Source organism: Atractosteus spatula, chromosome 10 (genome assembly GCF_055471065.1).
Source record: "Atractosteus spatula isolate fAtrSpa1 chromosome 10, fAtrSpa1.hap1, whole genome shotgun sequence".
Lineage (NCBI taxonomy): Eukaryota > Metazoa > Chordata > Actinopteri > Semionotiformes > Lepisosteidae > Atractosteus > Atractosteus spatula.
The window spans coordinates 20,364,220-20,382,067 of NC_142715.1; the positions used below are offsets into that span (position 1 = coordinate 20,364,220).

The 17,848-nt window shown below is 39.6% G+C and overlaps 1 pseudogene; it reads right to left on the reverse strand.

Moving 5' to 3' along the window:
• Positions 1-11,475: 11,475 nt before the first annotated feature.
• LOC148825723 (uncharacterized) lies at positions 11,476-17,069 on the reverse strand (annotated as a pseudogene).
• Between the last annotated feature and the right edge of the window lie 779 nt (positions 17,070-17,848).

The window sequence follows — 17,848 nt, forward strand, 5'->3', positions numbered from 1 at the left end:
TTTTTCTTAACAATTCAGAACCTCCTTACTGTTGATGTAGCTGCAGAAATGAACGCGTATGATATTTTTTCGCTCCAGGCGATAATAATCGCTAGAGTGTTGATGAATGTGAAACTGTACTTCATCGCTAAATACCAGATTGCGCGTCATTATCTTCTGTCATGAAACACTAATCAGTGGCATGCTTGCGAGAATTCGGTGGTTGTAACGGCTCCGTTTCAACCGAAATATCTCCGCCCCTTCAGAATTTCAGACACCCCCCTACAGATTTTTCCCATGGTGCCACCCTGGGTATAATGGTGAACATAGCTGCCTTCCAAGCATTGAATCTGTGAGCAATTCCCACCTGACCTATCGACAAACCTTTTCCAATGATTCTTTGATCGATTTAAAAAACACTTGAAGCTGGTAGCCTAAGGAAGAAGTGCTGTTTGAATGCACTGAGAAAACACGCTTGAGTGTTGAGTAGCACACTCAGTACATGGTAGTTATACAGCAGTGCACAGAGAAGTCATACCACAGTTGTACTTTCGAGTCTCTCACCTGGAGTAATATTAACTGTGTTTTCGCCTTCGGAAAGTTGCTGTTGAGTTTAGGTCATTTCTTGAGTTACTTTTTCCGCTCGATGGAGCTGTATTAATTCAGGCACACCTGCTTCCACGGCAAGTTATTTTATCGCTGCTCACAAGCCAACATACTGCAGACACCTCTGATACTGTCACTGCTTGTGGGTCACGTGTCCCTGCTGTCAGCCTACTATACCACGTTATATGTCACTGGAAAGTGAGTCTTTTCTTATATAACCACTGAAACCGGACACACAGCGTCTTCAGCCTGTGTTGGAGATTTACAGTTCAGAAAACGGCTGTCTCGAGCAGAAACTGATCTTCCTGCTTTAGTTAAGGTTATCGGAATCGGCGGCTGCTGTGGGGGTATAGCGCTTGTATCTCTCTTCTCTGGCTAAACACTATCTACTGTAAAGTATAGAAATAGACAGAAGATGAAATACAGCTACAAATACTTCACTAAGGCCGAGCAGATAGGAAAGTTTAAATCAAATATTCTATAAATCGATCTGCCTATATTTTCGAACTCCCTGTTCGAGCTCTGATATAATCCTCTCTGCTCCTGCCGCTGTCACTCTGCATTCCGTAGGGCTACAGGTTGATTTCACAATGCCACATTTAATTAAATACAGGAGAAACCGCAAGGACAACGATATGTTTTAATAAATCTTCTTCTGGATTTATATTTCGGTCTTTCACCTTTGAATGCATACATTGGCCATAAATCTTTACTCGATTACAGGCACCCCAAACAGTTCTTAAGGCAGAAATTGAAGCCTATTTGACTTTCTGCTAATAACGTGTAAGTGTTCACGAAGCACTTCACTGCCCATCATGTTCCCGCAAACCAGTTTCTCCATTTTCCTCTTCCTGTCGTTGTCAGCAAGCAAAAGAAGACGGAAAAAATGCAGGAGAGGGAGAAGGGAGCAGCTGTTAGGAGGGGGATTTGAACCCACACCTCTATTCAGAGACCAGAACACCCAAGCAATTGAAAGACAAAAGCCCTTGAATCAGGCGCCTTAGACCACTTGGCCATCCTAACGAGTTACATAAGTTGCTGTGTTAAAAACACCAGTAGTTCACAAAACTGAGAAATGCTTTGCTGGAGAAGCGCCACGTTGCCTAATGTTGCCTAAACAGATTGCGGAAATCAAATATTCGGATCGATTCAGAGTGTGCTTTACAGCCTTTGTGTAATATTTTAAATTGTTTAAAAAAAGTGTGTACTGTGTACTACATTTAGGACTAGTTAGTGTGGTAGAATATGGAGATCATCTCCAGCTCTGAGCTCAACTGCATCAAGAAGTTGTGCTGAACAAGTCAGAGCCAGGTGATCATGTGCTCAGTGTGGTGCTCAGGACTCGGGAGTATTGTTGTGGTTCTAATTAGCACGAACTGCAGGGGCTCTGAATCAGAACATTTCAGTTTATCTGTTCAGTAAGTTAAAATGCAGGACACGTTAAAATCGGATTATTACTTTGTCTCTGTCCCGTTTGTTTATAACTGAACGTCCCTTACATTTTTAAGGACACAAACCTACTAATGCGATACTTATTGCAAATAGATAGATAGATAGATACTTTATTGATCCCGTGAGGGAAATTGCAGTGCAACAGCAGCTTAACACACACAACACAGCCACAGTGTAACGAATTATATACTAATAGTACAATACCGTACTATTACGGTATTACGGTATTACGGTATGTCCTTGCGGTTTCTCCTGTATTTAATTAAATTAATTAAATAGTCCCGAAACAAGCCCGTCCGGCAGCTGCGGGGTTGAAGGTGAACATGTATCGTATTCTAATGGCTTCTGTTTCCATTGATGAATGAAACAGATTCACAAGGAGATCCTTCACACGATTAAGCGAGCACATTGCCTTTTCTGTCTGATGTAGAGGCTACATTTGTGTCAGCAGTACTATACAGGTAAGTCGAATACACTTTCTGGGGCTGCATCTGTAGCGTTTCATCTAAGAGGATTGTTAGAGCACAGTTACATTCACCCACCCAACTAATTCTTTGATCATCCAAGAGAATTTTTTTACTTTCGCAGACGGTTACATTCTCCCACAACATATAATCTCTGAATGTCCAATGGCTCAATAACCCTGTTTTCCCCTTGGAACCACCAGTGTACAGTCCCATCCCATTCAAAAATATAACAGATATACTCAATTAATATATTCAATTAACAAATATAAAAAGATATTATGAACAAGAGAACTCTTGTTCATATAGATCCAGGTTTACACAATTAATTTAATGCATACTCGAAGTGCTTGAAGTCTTGCTCTGCCGTTTTAAATATACCTCCAAAGCATTTAGTTGTGTTAACTACCAAATTATTTGAACTAATTTAACGTCATATTCAGGAAATTCAGAGAAAGTCTTCAGACTTGTCGTGGCTGTTGAAGAAGCCACCTGTTGAATCTCACCAGGGATTTCTTGAGAGATCGTTCAGCGAGTGAGTCCTCCTTCTGCACTCCGCACTGAGCTGAAACCTGCACGAACTCCTCACTGCGTGTCCTGTACTGTTACAAGTGCTCTCGTCTAGATGTGGAGCACAGCGACAAGAACACCTTGAACTTTTTCCATAAGTGAAGGAAAATTCAAAAGAACATGAAAAGTATGGATTGAATAAAATATCCATTGGACAACTCGAGAAAAAACTGAAGGACTAAACAACGACTTTTGATGATTACAAGAGATTCAAGAAACACAACCGTTCGCACACGGGCTTGGATCCTGAACGCTTAAGTTAAAGGACAAAGCAAAGGCTGCGAACTGTGAACTCTCTTCAAGTCTTACAGTTTATGAAATAAAACAATTTCTTACTTTCTTAATAATTTCTTATTATTACATACACTTACAAATATACAACTACACACTAACAAACACCACACACTTACAGACACAAATGCACAGACCCCACATACACAGGTATCTACAGATACACGATAACTAACATTAACACAAATAACTCCTCATATTACAACAGTAACACTATCACTAAGACATACATATAACAATATCAATAACATTGACACAAACTACTTATGATAACAGTTAAGCTATCATTAAAACAAACACTACTACTACTGTTAATACTCTAACAGTAACACCATAATTATAATTAATATTAACATGAATATGAACATTAAAACTAAAACTATCAGTATCGCTATCATCATTAATACTCACATGAACACTAGTATGAAAACTACCAGTTGTACTCTCTAATATTAACATGAATACACTTGTATTAGTATTAGTTGCTACCCATGACGTCACATCGCTCTTTGTGACGAACGCGAGACACCTAGACGCGCACAGTGACGTGGCGCCTGTTGCCGTGGTTACCATACTTATGATTTATAAACACTGGAATTTTTTTTTCCATTTAAACTGTTACTTACATACATTTATCAACTTGGAATATAATTTTCTAAGCTCTAGGATACAGTTACCTAAATAATAATATGAATAATCATTGTTTAATTTCAGATTGAACATTATTAACATTGAACGCACTATGGTAATTGATCGATACAGTCATTATTGACTGTTTTCTAGATATTTAAAACAGGGTCAAGAAAGGGAAAAGAATCAGTACTCACCAATCGGTGAAGTTAATCATTTATTCTACGGTTCTTCAGTTGAATTAATTGGTTTTCGATAGATAAGTAGATAATAACTCTCCTCTGTGCGCTCAGCGCGCCTCCCGCGGTCTCGCTCTCTGATCCCGGCACTCTGGCTGGTGTCTGTGACGTCACAGCGCTCTTTCTGACAGAGCAGAGCGCGTCTCCGCTGGAGGAGACTCCTGTCCGGGGCCCGGGGTGGCTTTTCTTACAGATATAACATCTCTAAATGAAAACACACCAGGCTGTGAAGAGAAGCGAATCATAACAGTTGGAGAAGGAGGAGAGCGACAAAACAAGGAATTAAATTAATTAAACAGGAAAAAAAATAGTTTACTTCGCAGATTAATGTGTTGCAAAGCGTTCCCGTGTGGAGCAGCAGAGAACGAGCACGAGTCCCTGAAATGAGCGCTTTTACACGAATCTTTAGAGTATAAGAGCCAGAAAGATCAGACTCCTGATCCTGGAGGTTAAAATGTGTATACTGGTTTTATTTCCACCCAGCTCTCACTTCTATAGGTGGTCTGATGATTTAAATTAACTGTATAACTGTTACAAGCCTTAATCTAATTGTAAATTTATAAGACTGTCTGTGAGACACTTCTGAGAGCAGCTGAATCCCAGGGCTGGTGTGGAATCACACACAGTCAGGTCTTCTGTGTGATCTGAGTCCCACTGCTCAGAGCTACAGACTGGTCAACTGGTCACTATTGAACACACAACCATCGGACCAATTGGCTACTAATAATCAATATACTGATCAGAGTGCCACTGCTGGTGTTTATTACATAAATACTAAGATAATTCCACACTCACTTGTGTTATAAAATATTTATAAAACATGTTTGGAGGCTGACATACAGTAAAGACAGTAATACTGTAGCAATGGAGGTCCTGGAAAGGGTTAATAGAAACTTCTTGATTCTGTCCTGGAACAGAGCCCACAGCTGCCAGATCAGTGAGCCCTGAGCCCAGTTCACAGAGGAGAACCAGGAGAATATTGATTTTTTATTCTGCCTCTGAGAATTTTTCTTCTTTGCCAAGTGGTGTTACATCCCCTTCAGATACTCCACACAGACTGCCAGAGAGAAGATGAGAGAAGATGAGAGAGATGGACAGATAAGAGCAGACAGAGCGAGAGAGACATACAGTACGTCTTGATTTACTTTGAAGCAAGTGTTCATTTAATTTCTGGAACAAGCTATTTCTGAACTTATTTCGGAACAAGAAATTCATACAACTTCTGAAAGATAAAATACAAATCTTGCTTATCCACTTTCTCCACTTAAAAGTGGAGAAAAACAATGGCAGTGCACCTCCGTCGGCTTGATTTAGCTTAATACAAGTATTCACTTCCTTTTCTGGAAATTACAGCCTGCGAAAGATGAAATAAAGTTCTTGATTAATCTTCGTCAGTGCAGAAGAAATACTGCCGGCTGGCAGGAAAATGCCAGTATTTTATTTTCTTTAACTACAAACGTATGAATGGTGAAAATGTGTCCCTGTGCAGCTATTAAACAGAGAGCTGGTGGTTCAACCCCACTCAGGGTTGGAGATTTAAAACGGTATTTGGGTTTAGCGAAGGTGAAAGTTTACCCACCCAGATGTTTGTACTTTCCAGCTCTTCCAACCAAAATTGACAAAAAACTGTTTTTCACACTGTGTCGTACGTGTGCTGAAACAAAACAGACCACCCCCTACGAGCACAGTGATGAAGATCGCACCTTGACTGGTGTCTGGTGCACCCCGGAATTACAGATGGCCTTAAATCTGGGGTATAGAGTGACTTGAAATGTATATTAAAAAGCGTGAGCAATGTAGTTAAAAATGTTTGTAATAAAATGGCTTGAATGTTACGTATTAAAAAAAGCTTGAGCAATATAACCGCAAATGTATAATAAAAATATTGTATTGATTTTAATTCATATTTTGCATTCTTTTTTAAATAATAACCACAGAGACAATGAAATGTTTTGATTTCATTTTTATTTTAGACGGTCGATTAACATTTATGATATGTTTTAAATTGGCATAAACATCCGCATAATTGAACATTCCCAGTGGGCAGTGATTCGTCGAATATACGTTTATTCTCGTCGAAAATACGGCTATACGCATATATACGTCGCTGCGATTTGCAACCGTAAAATCTATGACATTAATAAACGCATATATATAGTCGAAAACATAGTGCCTGAGGCTTTTTACTGTATATATTGTGTGTGCCGCAACTAGGAGTATACGGCACTCTGCACAGTGTACGAAGTAAATTATTTTCCCAGTAATTAAATAATGTATTATATTTATTACTATATTTATTATACACGTGTAAATAAATTAATTACTGCGAAAATAATTTACTAATCGTCTGGTGATATGGGTGCTTGTGTCAGTGATGATATTACACATCAGGATTCAAATGACTATGGGTACACTGAAGAAGTTATTACTTCTGAAGAAGAAATCTTGAACAAGGTTGAAATTTCTTACTCTGATGAATCTGATGTAACTGACCCCAGTCCTGAATCTACTGACCTTGTAGATGAGGCACAGACTGACCCAGCAAGGCCAAATCTACCGAACTTGTAGCTTGGTCTGCAAAGCATGGTTGTAAAAGACAGTGTTTCAATGATTTATTGGAGATATTGAGACATCAGGGGCACAAGCTTCCAAAGGATTGCAGGACTCTCCTACAAACACCTAATAAAGTGCAAATCAGTGATAAATGCGGTGGTCAGTACATTTACTTTGGATTAAAGAAAGGAATCCTGAAAAACATATCTTCTTCTAAAACATTCCAAGAAGGCATGCATTCTGTAGACCTGTGTATCAATGTTGATGGAGTTCCTCTCTTCAAATCTACATCTGTGTAATTTTGGCCTGTTTTCTGCTCTTTTCACCAATTCCAGCCTTTCATTGTAGCATTATTTTGTGGGGGGTCCAAGCCTGAATCAGTTGATGATTATGTGAGTGACTTTTTAGAGGAGTTAAAGTTACTCACCAATAATGGCATTCACTTTGAAGATAGAGTATTTAATGTTACTGTGAAGGCTTTTATATGTGATGCCCCTGCACGCTCATATCTGAAATGCTGCAAAGGACACAATTCCTACTTTGGCTGCGAAAGATGCAAAATTACAGGGAGCTGGGAAGGAAGAGTTGCTTTCACAGGGGAAGAGGCATATAATGATCGTACAGATGAACAATTCAAGAACTTTGAGTACAAGGAACACCAACAAAGACTTTCTCCCTTAGCTGCTGCTGGAATTGGGTGCATAAGCCAATTCTCCCTTGACTACCTGCATCTAGCTTGTCTTGGTGTTGGCAAAATAATTCTTATTTTCTTAAAGCAAGGACCAGCTAAATGTCGACTGTCTGTCAGGCAGAGGAAAGAAATTTCTGATAACTTGGAAATTCTTAGCGGAAAGATGCCTGGGGAATTTGCTAGACAGCCAAGATCCCTCTCAGAGCTTGACAGATGGAAGGCTACAGAGTTCTGCAAGTTCCTTTTGTATACAGGACCCATTGTGCTTCGTAATGTTGTATCAAAGTAACTATACACCCATTTTCTGATGCTAACAGTTGCTCTTTCAATTATGTTAGACTCGGACGAAAGAAAGAGAAATGCCTATCTCAACTATGCCCAAAAACTGCTTGATACCTTTGTTGACAATGCTCAGCATTTGTATGGACCAACATTTGTTGTATACAATGTGCACAGTTTGAGACATCTACATCAGGATGTGGTACAATTTAATTATCTGCATTCCCATTTGAAAATTTTTTACAGTCCTTGAAGAAACTAGTGCGGAACAGTCATAACCCTATAGCTCAAGTAGTAAAGAGAATGAAGGAGAAGGAAAGAGTTCAGAGCAACTGTGAATCATCTGGTTCACGGATGTAGATTTCGTCAAGACAAAAAGACTGTTGTTTCCTATTGGATAATGAGGACTTTGCATTTGTGAAGGAGAAAAGAGCAGACAGAAGTCTTCTATGTGATGTTGTACGACAGACTCAGACTTGTAACTTCTTCACTGAACCATGTGAGTCAAAACTGCTTAATATTGTATATGTTAATAGTCTGGAGATGCATGCAAGGGAGAAATTCCTCTCTGTAAAAGAATTGCACAGAAAAGTAGTGTGTCTCCCATCTGGCTTCAACATTCCTGAAGTTATTACTACATTTTTTGCCTACATCTAATTACTCTATGAAATTGAGATGAAATTCACAAGTTAATTTTTTTTTATTACGTCTGAGGTTATGTCACTGTACTTTCCTAAGTCTGGAGAACTGTCTACCATAAGCAAATTATATTCAAAGATTATTGGACTGGTGAACATTTTACCTCTATACTTAAATATTAAATTAATCTGCAATATTATATTAACAGCCCAGGTAGTCCAAACTGGGACCTCACCACGCAAAGTTGAAAGCCCTAAGCAAGTTATAAGACCAAAGTCTTCAACCAAACCCCAGAGTCACCTCAGCTTCCCACTCACCCTCGCCTTCTCCCTCATATCGATCAGGTGAGGAAATAAGGCTTTATAAATGTTTTAACACAAGGCTTTGTAGACATGAACAATAGTACATTACTTGTATCATATTAGTTAAATTAGTAAATTTAAGAATAGTTTGTGATCCCTCTGCAATTGATACATTTGATAGGTATGAGATTATTGGTAATCTTTTTAATTTCTAGTTTCAAACCAGGATTGGCCAGATGGCAGAAATGATCCTGGAAGACTGTCAAAAAGTACGCCAATGGAGTTTAATTGACATTGTTTATAGAATCCTAGTTCAATAACAAACTAAATGACTAAATTGAAATATTAAGTTGTGTGATAAAGTAAATGTTTTCCATAACTGAATTCTTTTCAGAGTCTCCCAGCCAGAAGACCACGTCCAGACCAGAAGAGAAGAGAGATATCCTCCTTCAGAAGGAAGTACAGTTAAAATGAACTACAGATGTGGGAATTTTTACTTTTTAAGATTATAAATTGCATGTAGCAAATTAGTAACACTACAGTTATGCTAATGTGACAATAGTGTAAGAAATTCCTAACCTAATTCCTTTTAAATGCTGATATAAAATGTAAATAATTTCAGGAGTTTCAGAAGTGGGTATTGGGCCTCCTGATAGAGATGAGGGATGAATTGAGGCGTTTGGGTAGGTCCACAGAACCGGTAGACTCCCAATTCCACATCAGGAGGCTGACCACAATGGAAGAGTTCTGTGCATATGAGCAAGCACTTGACAGCATGGACAATCAAAACCTGCTGGTATGATATTATATTCTCACTGTGGTGTAGAAAATATTCACTACTAATGTTCTAGGTTTCAGATAGGTCATAATTTTATAGCCTATATCTGATTAATGATCCATCTCTGGCATACATTCATATTTTTAGTTTATAATGTATAATCTTGCTTATCCTTTAATGGCAAAATAAAGTGTTTTCATGTTCTAAAAAGTTACTACAATTTTTTTTTACTTTGAAAAATGGTCACTTTGTATTTATAGACTGAGAAAATACTGCATAAAAGTGCAGTTAATATGTGAAAATGTGTTTGTTCCATTGAATGTGTAAATGGGTATGTCTGATTAGGTGATTAATGAAGATCTAGTAGCTTCTAATATTATTTCAAATATATTATTTCCAAATAAACCAGCTTTGGAGAGTAGGTGGCAGTGATGTCAGAGAGAGTGTGTTCACAGTCTTGTCAAGGTATTGCTTATTGATTTTTAAAAAATGTTTTTACATTACATTTTTACTTTGATCAAGTTAAAATATCCACAGAATTGGCTTATAGATACCTATGTGTTAACCACTGAATGTGCAAGGTGTAAAACTGCAAAATTGTCTTTTAAAATATAAGGGTTACATTACTACATTTGGTCCTAAATATTTGAGTAAATAAATGTTGAATGGAAACTCACTTGAAATAATGTCTAAATACAGTGAGAATTTGGTTTTCAGACTAATGACATGTGAACTGATGACAGAATTCAACTTCGCTGTCACAAACCGAAAAGATAAACAACAAAAGAGTGGCCTGGGAGACACAAATCTTTATAGAGTAATTAAAGGTACTCTTATTCTATGTTGTACTTTGGGTACTCTTTAATTGGGACAGACTTTATTACTCAACTGCTATGATGCAAGCCAAATTTTATCCGTTTATTTCAGCTTTGAGCTTTGAGCAGTAAACTTTAATGGTTCATTTTTTAGATTATACTCAAGAAGATATTAATCATCATTTATTTGAGTAGTAATATTAAATAATTTTCTCCTAGCTGCGGTGCTGAAGTCCCACCCTACATCAACAGAAAAATAAATAAAGGAGCACGCAATGCGTTACTTGAAGAATGCATATGAAAGGCAGGGAGTCAGGAGATCTGGACACTGAAAATAATAGGTTTCTGGTTCTAACTGTTAGGACAATTAGACAGGGTTTGCAAATGGTGGACAAAAATCGTCTTAACTTCCATTGTAATATTTTTTTTTCTTGGAAATATAGAAGTTTTACATTTTAAAATTTATATTTGAATCAAAAAAGTGGTTTTGAGTTAGTGTGTTAATGTAATTAGTTTGTGTTTGTCATTACTATACTGTATATTGATGTTACCAGAATTTGTAGCTGAAGTTTAAGACTAGTTGTGTTTTTTTTTGATTATTGCTTATATGTTGATTGTTGATTGACTGTATACAATGTATAATTTGAAATACATATTTTTCAGGTGTGAATGTGTATTTTCAGAATAAATTTCTAAACCAAATCATTGGCTTGGTTTACTAGTTTCTACACCTATAAAACCTATCTTTGATGTATAATAGACCTCTACCCATATACGTATAATAGACCTCTAAACTTATCCGTATAATAGACCTCTAACCTTATACGTATAATAGACCTCTAAAGTTATCCGTATAATAGACCTCTAAAGTTATCCGTATAATAGACCTCTAACCATATACGTATAATAGTCTTCTAACCATATATGTATAACAGTCCTCTAAAGTTATCCGGAACTCCAACTATATATGTATAATAGTCCTCTAAATTTATCCGTATACTAGAACTCCAATCATTTATGTATAATGAACATATAATCATAGATGTATAATTGACGTATAACGATAGACGTATATTTAATTCTAGACGAATTGCAGACCACATTTATACGTCTAAGGTATGCGTTTAATAGACGTATATTATACATCTTTTGCCCACTGGGTCAATCGTATTTAATACAGTCTCATTTTAATAAATTCCCCCGTTTCTCTGGTAAGTCGTGACACATAAGGATCCTCCAATTCTAACTATAGGTTCCCTGACACAGAATGGCCTCTCTCTTGTGCGAATGCGCTGGTATGATTGTAAGTGGCTTTTCACACTAAAACTCTTCCCACACTGACTGCAGCTGAATGGTCTCTCTCCTGTGTGAATGCGCTGGTGCCTTTTTAAGTGACTTGACTTACTAAAACTCTTCTCACACTGACTGCAGCTGAACGGTCTCTCTCCTGTGTGAATGCGCTGGTGCCTTTTTAAGTGACTTGACTTACTAAAACTCTTCCCACACTGACTGCAGTTGAAAGGTCTCTCTCCTGTGTGAATGTGCTGGTGGGTTTTTAAGCCACCTGACCAACTAAAACTCTTCCCACACTGACTGCAGCTAAACGGTCTCTCTCCTGTGTGAATGCGCTGGTGGGCTATTAAGCTACTTGACTGACTAAAACTCTTCTCACACTGACTGCAGCTGAATGGTCTCTCTCCTGTGTGAATGCGCTGGTGTGATTGTAAGTTGCTTTTCAAATTAAAACTCTTCCCACACTGACTACAGCTGAATGGTCTCTCTCCTGTGTGAATGCCCTGGTGAACTATTAAGCTACTTGACTGACTAAAACTCTTCCCACACTGACTGCAGCTGAATGGTCTCTCTCCTGTGTGAATGCGCTGGTGGACTATTAAGCTACTTGACTGACTAAAACTCTTCCCACACTGACTGCAGCTGAATGGTCTCTCTCCTGTGTGAATGTGCTGGTGGGCTATTAAGCTACTTGACCGACTAAAACTCTTCCCACACTAGCTGCAACTGAAAGGTCTCTCTCCTGTGTGAATGCGCTGGTGGATAATTAAGTTACTTGACTGACTAAAACTCTTCCCACACTGACTACAGCTGAACAGTCTCTCTCCTGTGTGAAAGTGCTGGTAGGGTTTTGAAATGCTAGACTGACAGAAACGCTGCTTCTCCCCGTGCCATAATGGCAGTTTGTCCACTCCATCTGAGCAAAGGCCTTGAGTGATTCTTCCTCATCCTCTGATCGTGCTGGGGTCTCTTATTCTGCAAATGCTCCATGGAATGGTCTTGCTCTGTGTGCGGAAACTGAGATTTGTTTTCTCCAGCGTGTCCTTCAGTGTGCTGCTCAGAAGTGTGAATCATCTGGGACTCCATCCCCAGCTCTCTGAGACTAAAACACCCCAGTTCATTCAGCTGTTCCTCTCTTTGCCCAAGAACAGACATACTCTCCAGTTCATTAAAACTTTCAACAATTTTCTCAGTAATCAGATTATTAAACCTGTGTGTAAAGTCATCAGAATATAAGGGATCATATGATTGTTTTAGACTCTGCAGTGACAGTCTCTCCACTTGAACAGAACAAGGCCTAATTCTTATCAAGCCCTGTAGGAGCTGCTGTTGCTCCTCCCTGTACTGACTCTTCTCTGTGTGCTTTGACTCAGTACTGTTCTCTTTACCAGGCACATCAGTCTGCTGCTCTGCAGGGTCAATCAACTTGGGATCCATATCCTGCTCTGTAAGATTTAAAACATCCAGTTCTTCACTGTGCTCTTGTACAGAGACACAGACCAGTTCATTACAACTTTGTGTAATATTGATTGTGTCCAGATTATTCATCTTCTCTGTAAAATCATCACATATTAAGAGCCCAGGTGTCTCACTCTCAGGCTCCGTCTTCATCATGGGCACAGAGTCCAGATCCTTGACACTCTGTCTGCTGTCTGTGTGCTGCTCACTAAGTGCCTCTTTCCCTGCTGCGGCAGTGAGCTCTGTCTCCTGCTTCAGACTGGAGCCCCACTCCTCCTTACTGTGTTGCTGTTCAAGAAGAGCCCTTTCCCCAGCGTCGGAGAGAACACTGGCCTCTGAGCCTGTAAACACAGGACAAGAAGACACGACCTTTATAAGAATAAACTTTATTTATAGTTTTATACCTTTAGAGGTGGCTTCTCAAAGCATTTTACAGAATGCCAACAACAAAAAATACACAAAATTAGCATGATGAGAATACACAGTTAGAGGAGACAGTAGACAGTGGTACTGAGTACAGTAGGAACAGAGCGGTACAGAACAGTTCAATAAAGGCTCTTCTGAAGAAAAAGTTTTTAAGTCTGGATTTAGAGTTTAGAGAAGGTGACTCTCTGATATCCTTGTGGAGAGAGTTCCAGAGCATGGGGCAAAACAGGAGAAGGCCATGTCACCCATAGAGTGTAGACAGACTGGGGAACAAATAGTTGAACACAATTAGAAGAGCAAAGATTGCAAGGTAGGGAGTAGGGTGATAATATCAGACAAGTATGGAGGTGCCAAGCCAAGCCAAGACATGGAGAGTCTTATAGGTGAGCAGGAGGATTTTTAAGTCGATATGAAACTTACAGGAAGCCAGTGCAAGGACTCCAGGATAGGAGTCATGTGATCATTTGTACTAGACCTGGTCAGGATTCTGGCTGCTGAATTTTGGACATACTGGAGTTTGTTCAATGGGGATTTAGAATCCCCAGAGAGTAGAGCGTTACAGTAGTCAATTTGGGAGAAGACAAAATTTTTCAGTCACAGTTAGTGATAACACAGGGCGTTGTCGAGCAATATTTATGAGGTGAATGAAAGATGTTCTGACAACATGCTTCACATGTGTGTCGAACGTCAAATATGTTTTTCAATTTAGACTGAAGCTCAAGTACAAGATCATCTACAGATAGGGTTACACATTGGTTGTACAAAGTTGATGGGTGGTGCCAATAAGCATGACTTCTGTCTTGTCACAGTTAAATGAAGGAAATTTTGAGTAACCCAAGTTTTTATATCGGGGATGCAAATAAATAGAATAGAGACAGCCACTTCAGCGTCAGGTTTGGTAAGGATGTATATTTGAGTAACATCAGCATAGTAGTGATAGCTGAGGCCATTTGATCTTAAAAGCTTTAAACTACACACACACATACTAGTACACTCACAATCAATTTGGGTTGTTTAAACATAGTGGAATAAGTGGGTATAAGGGTGTGTTCTGATTTAGCTTCGTCAGAAACCTAACTACCATGTAAAAAGTAAGTCTACAGTAATAATATCACAATTACATTAGATTTACATTAACAGTGCACTGAGAGAGAGAGAGAGAGAGAGAGAGAGAGAGAGGTTAATACAGACACATTGACTGGACACTACAGCACATTAACACTGCACTGAGAGAGAGGGGTTAATACAGACACACTGACTGGACACTCCAGTACATGAACACTGCACTGAGAGAGAGAGGGGTTCATACAGACACACTGACTGAACACTACAGGACATTAAAACTGCACTGAAAGAGAGGTTAATACAGACATGCTGACTGGACAATACAGTACATTAACACTGCATTGAGAAAGAGAGGGGTTAGTGCAGACACACTGACTGACTGGACACTCCAGTACATTAACACTGCAATCAGAGAAAGGGGTTTAATACAAACACACACTGACTGACTGGACACTCCAGTGCATTAACACAGCACTGAGAGAGAGAGGTGAATACAGACACATTGATTGACTGGACACTACAGTACATTAACACTAGACTGAGACAGGGGGCTTATACAGACATGGACAAACTGGAATTTAGAGCATACTACCACTTCACCGAGAGATGAGTTAATACAGACACTGATTAGACACTACAGGGCATAAAGTTTGCACTGAGAGAGAAGGGTGAATACAGACACATTGACTGCACAATACAGTACATTAACACTGCATGGAGAGAGGCGGGATAATACAGACACCGACTTGACACTACAGGACATTAACACTTCACTGAGAGAGAGGGGTTATAGATACATACTGACTGGACACTACAGTTTATTAACACTGCACTGAGAGAGGGGTTAAACACAGACTGACTGGACACTATAGGACATTAACACTGCAATCAAAGAAAGGGGTTAATACAGACACACTGACTGCACACAACAGGATAATAACACTGCACTGAGAAGAGGGGGATTAATACAAACACACTGACTGCAAACTACAGGTAATTAACACTGCACTGAGTGAGAGGTTAATACAGACACTTTCTGGACACTACAGTACATTAACACTGCATTGAGAAAGAGAGAGATTAATAGAGACACACTGCACATTACAGTACTTTACTCTGCACAGAGAGAGGTGTGTTAATACATACACACTGACTGGACACTACAGTACATTAACACTGCACTGAGAGAGAGGGGTTCATACAGACACACTGACTGGACACTACAGTACATTGACACTGCAATAAGAGAAAGGGGTTAATACAGACACACTGACTGACTGGACACTACAGTGCATTAACACTGTACTGAGAGAGAGGGATTCATACAGACACACTTACTGCACAGTACTGTATATAAACAATGCACTTAGAGAGAGAGGGGTTAATACAGACACACTGGATTAATATTCCAGAGGAGTCAATACAGACACAGACCCTGGACGACAGTAATACTTAAACCAATTAAATAATGTTTATATACACAATCATTAGTATACTGTAACGCAACGGGGGCTCAGGCGGGCGCCCTTGCCGCATCAGGTCGGCCCCACACTGTCCGGGGCTCGAACCCGGGACCTTCCGCGTCTCTCTGCAGCGACCTAGCCCCGTGAGCTAAAGAGAGATCTCTCCGCAGCCCAGTAGCTGTAGTCCTGCTATCACAGGGAAGGGCGGTGACGTCACCTGCTCTGGTACGCCGGCTCTTACACAGTACCTGTCGGCCGTAAGCGTTACAATACTTATAAAAATTTAGACCAATACAACGTAAATACAATATTTATAAATGTTGTTTCCTAATGACGTTGGAGTACAAATTGATTCAGTGAAACAATTGTTGAATGTGAACGAGGTGTTTTCAGCACCGTAACCGGACAAAGTTCAGTTTCCAGTAAAGAATCCCGTTGCTACATCACACAAGTCTTTCCCACGTCACTATGCATCTCTCCACTATATTCTCACCTCTTTCGGAAAGTATTTATTTGATGACAGTTTGATACTTTATCAGAACGCGTACTGATAATGACAATGTTTACTATTGTGAGATGTTTTCTTTAAAATAAAGTTTGTTGTTTAAAAAAATCTCACTATTGAGTTAGTTATAGACACTGGTTTTTAACACACACACTCTGACTTCATACAAGTCACCACACTGACCTGAGAGCTGCAGTTCCGTGTCCATTTCTTCTTTTATTTCTGCAGTGACTTCACAGAGAAGCGTATGTCCAACATGATCTGTCTGTCCCTGATCTCCTCCTGCTCCCGACGCCTTCTCCCACAGCTGCAGTCTCCACTTCAGGCTCTCGTTTTCCTTCTTCAGATGCGCCATTTCACTCCCGACACTGTCCTCCACACACTGTGTGATTTTAAACACGGCACGTCTCACCAGGACCTGGGAGACGCTGCGGAGTTTGTATTGAAACTCGTCCTCAGAGTCAGAAATCCTGTTTCCAAAAACTTCTGACATTTCATACACGATCGATTTGAGCAAAACCTGCATGAACGAGTCAAGCTGGGTTTGCAGATTTAACAAGCACTCCGCCATCCTTCTTCAGAGTCGATCAGAAACAAAGGCTGACTTGCGATGTTTAAACAGAACTGCTTCTTTATTTTTATTCTTCACAGATTCTATTGTCAGGGCTGTGCTCTGTTCAAGCATAAACACAGTTGACAAGATGCTACGTTTTCAGAAACTGAAGTTATTAAAAAAAAACTTTCTTCTTTATAGAAAAAATCTTTCAAGCACCCACGGGTATGCTGTGTAGCGCCGTGTGATGACGTCATTCGTTAGCGCGGCCGCGGCTTCAAAACAACCGAGAAGCGGAGCTGAGAAAGAGGAGTTTCTGCAGACGGATATAAACTTAACTGCACCTCCAAGCGCCACCTAGTCAAGAGGAGTGAATCACCTGCGACTTGCACCGTTCGTACAGATGCAGCCATTCAAAGTGCGCGGTACAGACACCGCAGTACAGATACCGCAGGTAAGATGACACGCGATACCGCGGTGCGTGATTGGTTGACCGACAGGGGCACTCGTGGTCCGTTGGTCTGTCGTAGAAAGACTTACTGTAAACGTCTTTACTGTGCCCGTTGTAGATATTGAATTTTACCACTGAAGGGAAATCTTAGTAGCTGAGCATAAAAAGAATAGGAGCATACTGTAACGCGTGTGAAGGCCATAAACGATATTAATTTTGGAACGTAAACATACAGTATATGGCTGGTCTTGGTACTTTAAAGAAAAAAATACACACCAGTATTCCATTTCTCCCTAAACATTGTAAGCTTCGAAGTCTTTAACTAACGTGATACCGGAGTCAACAA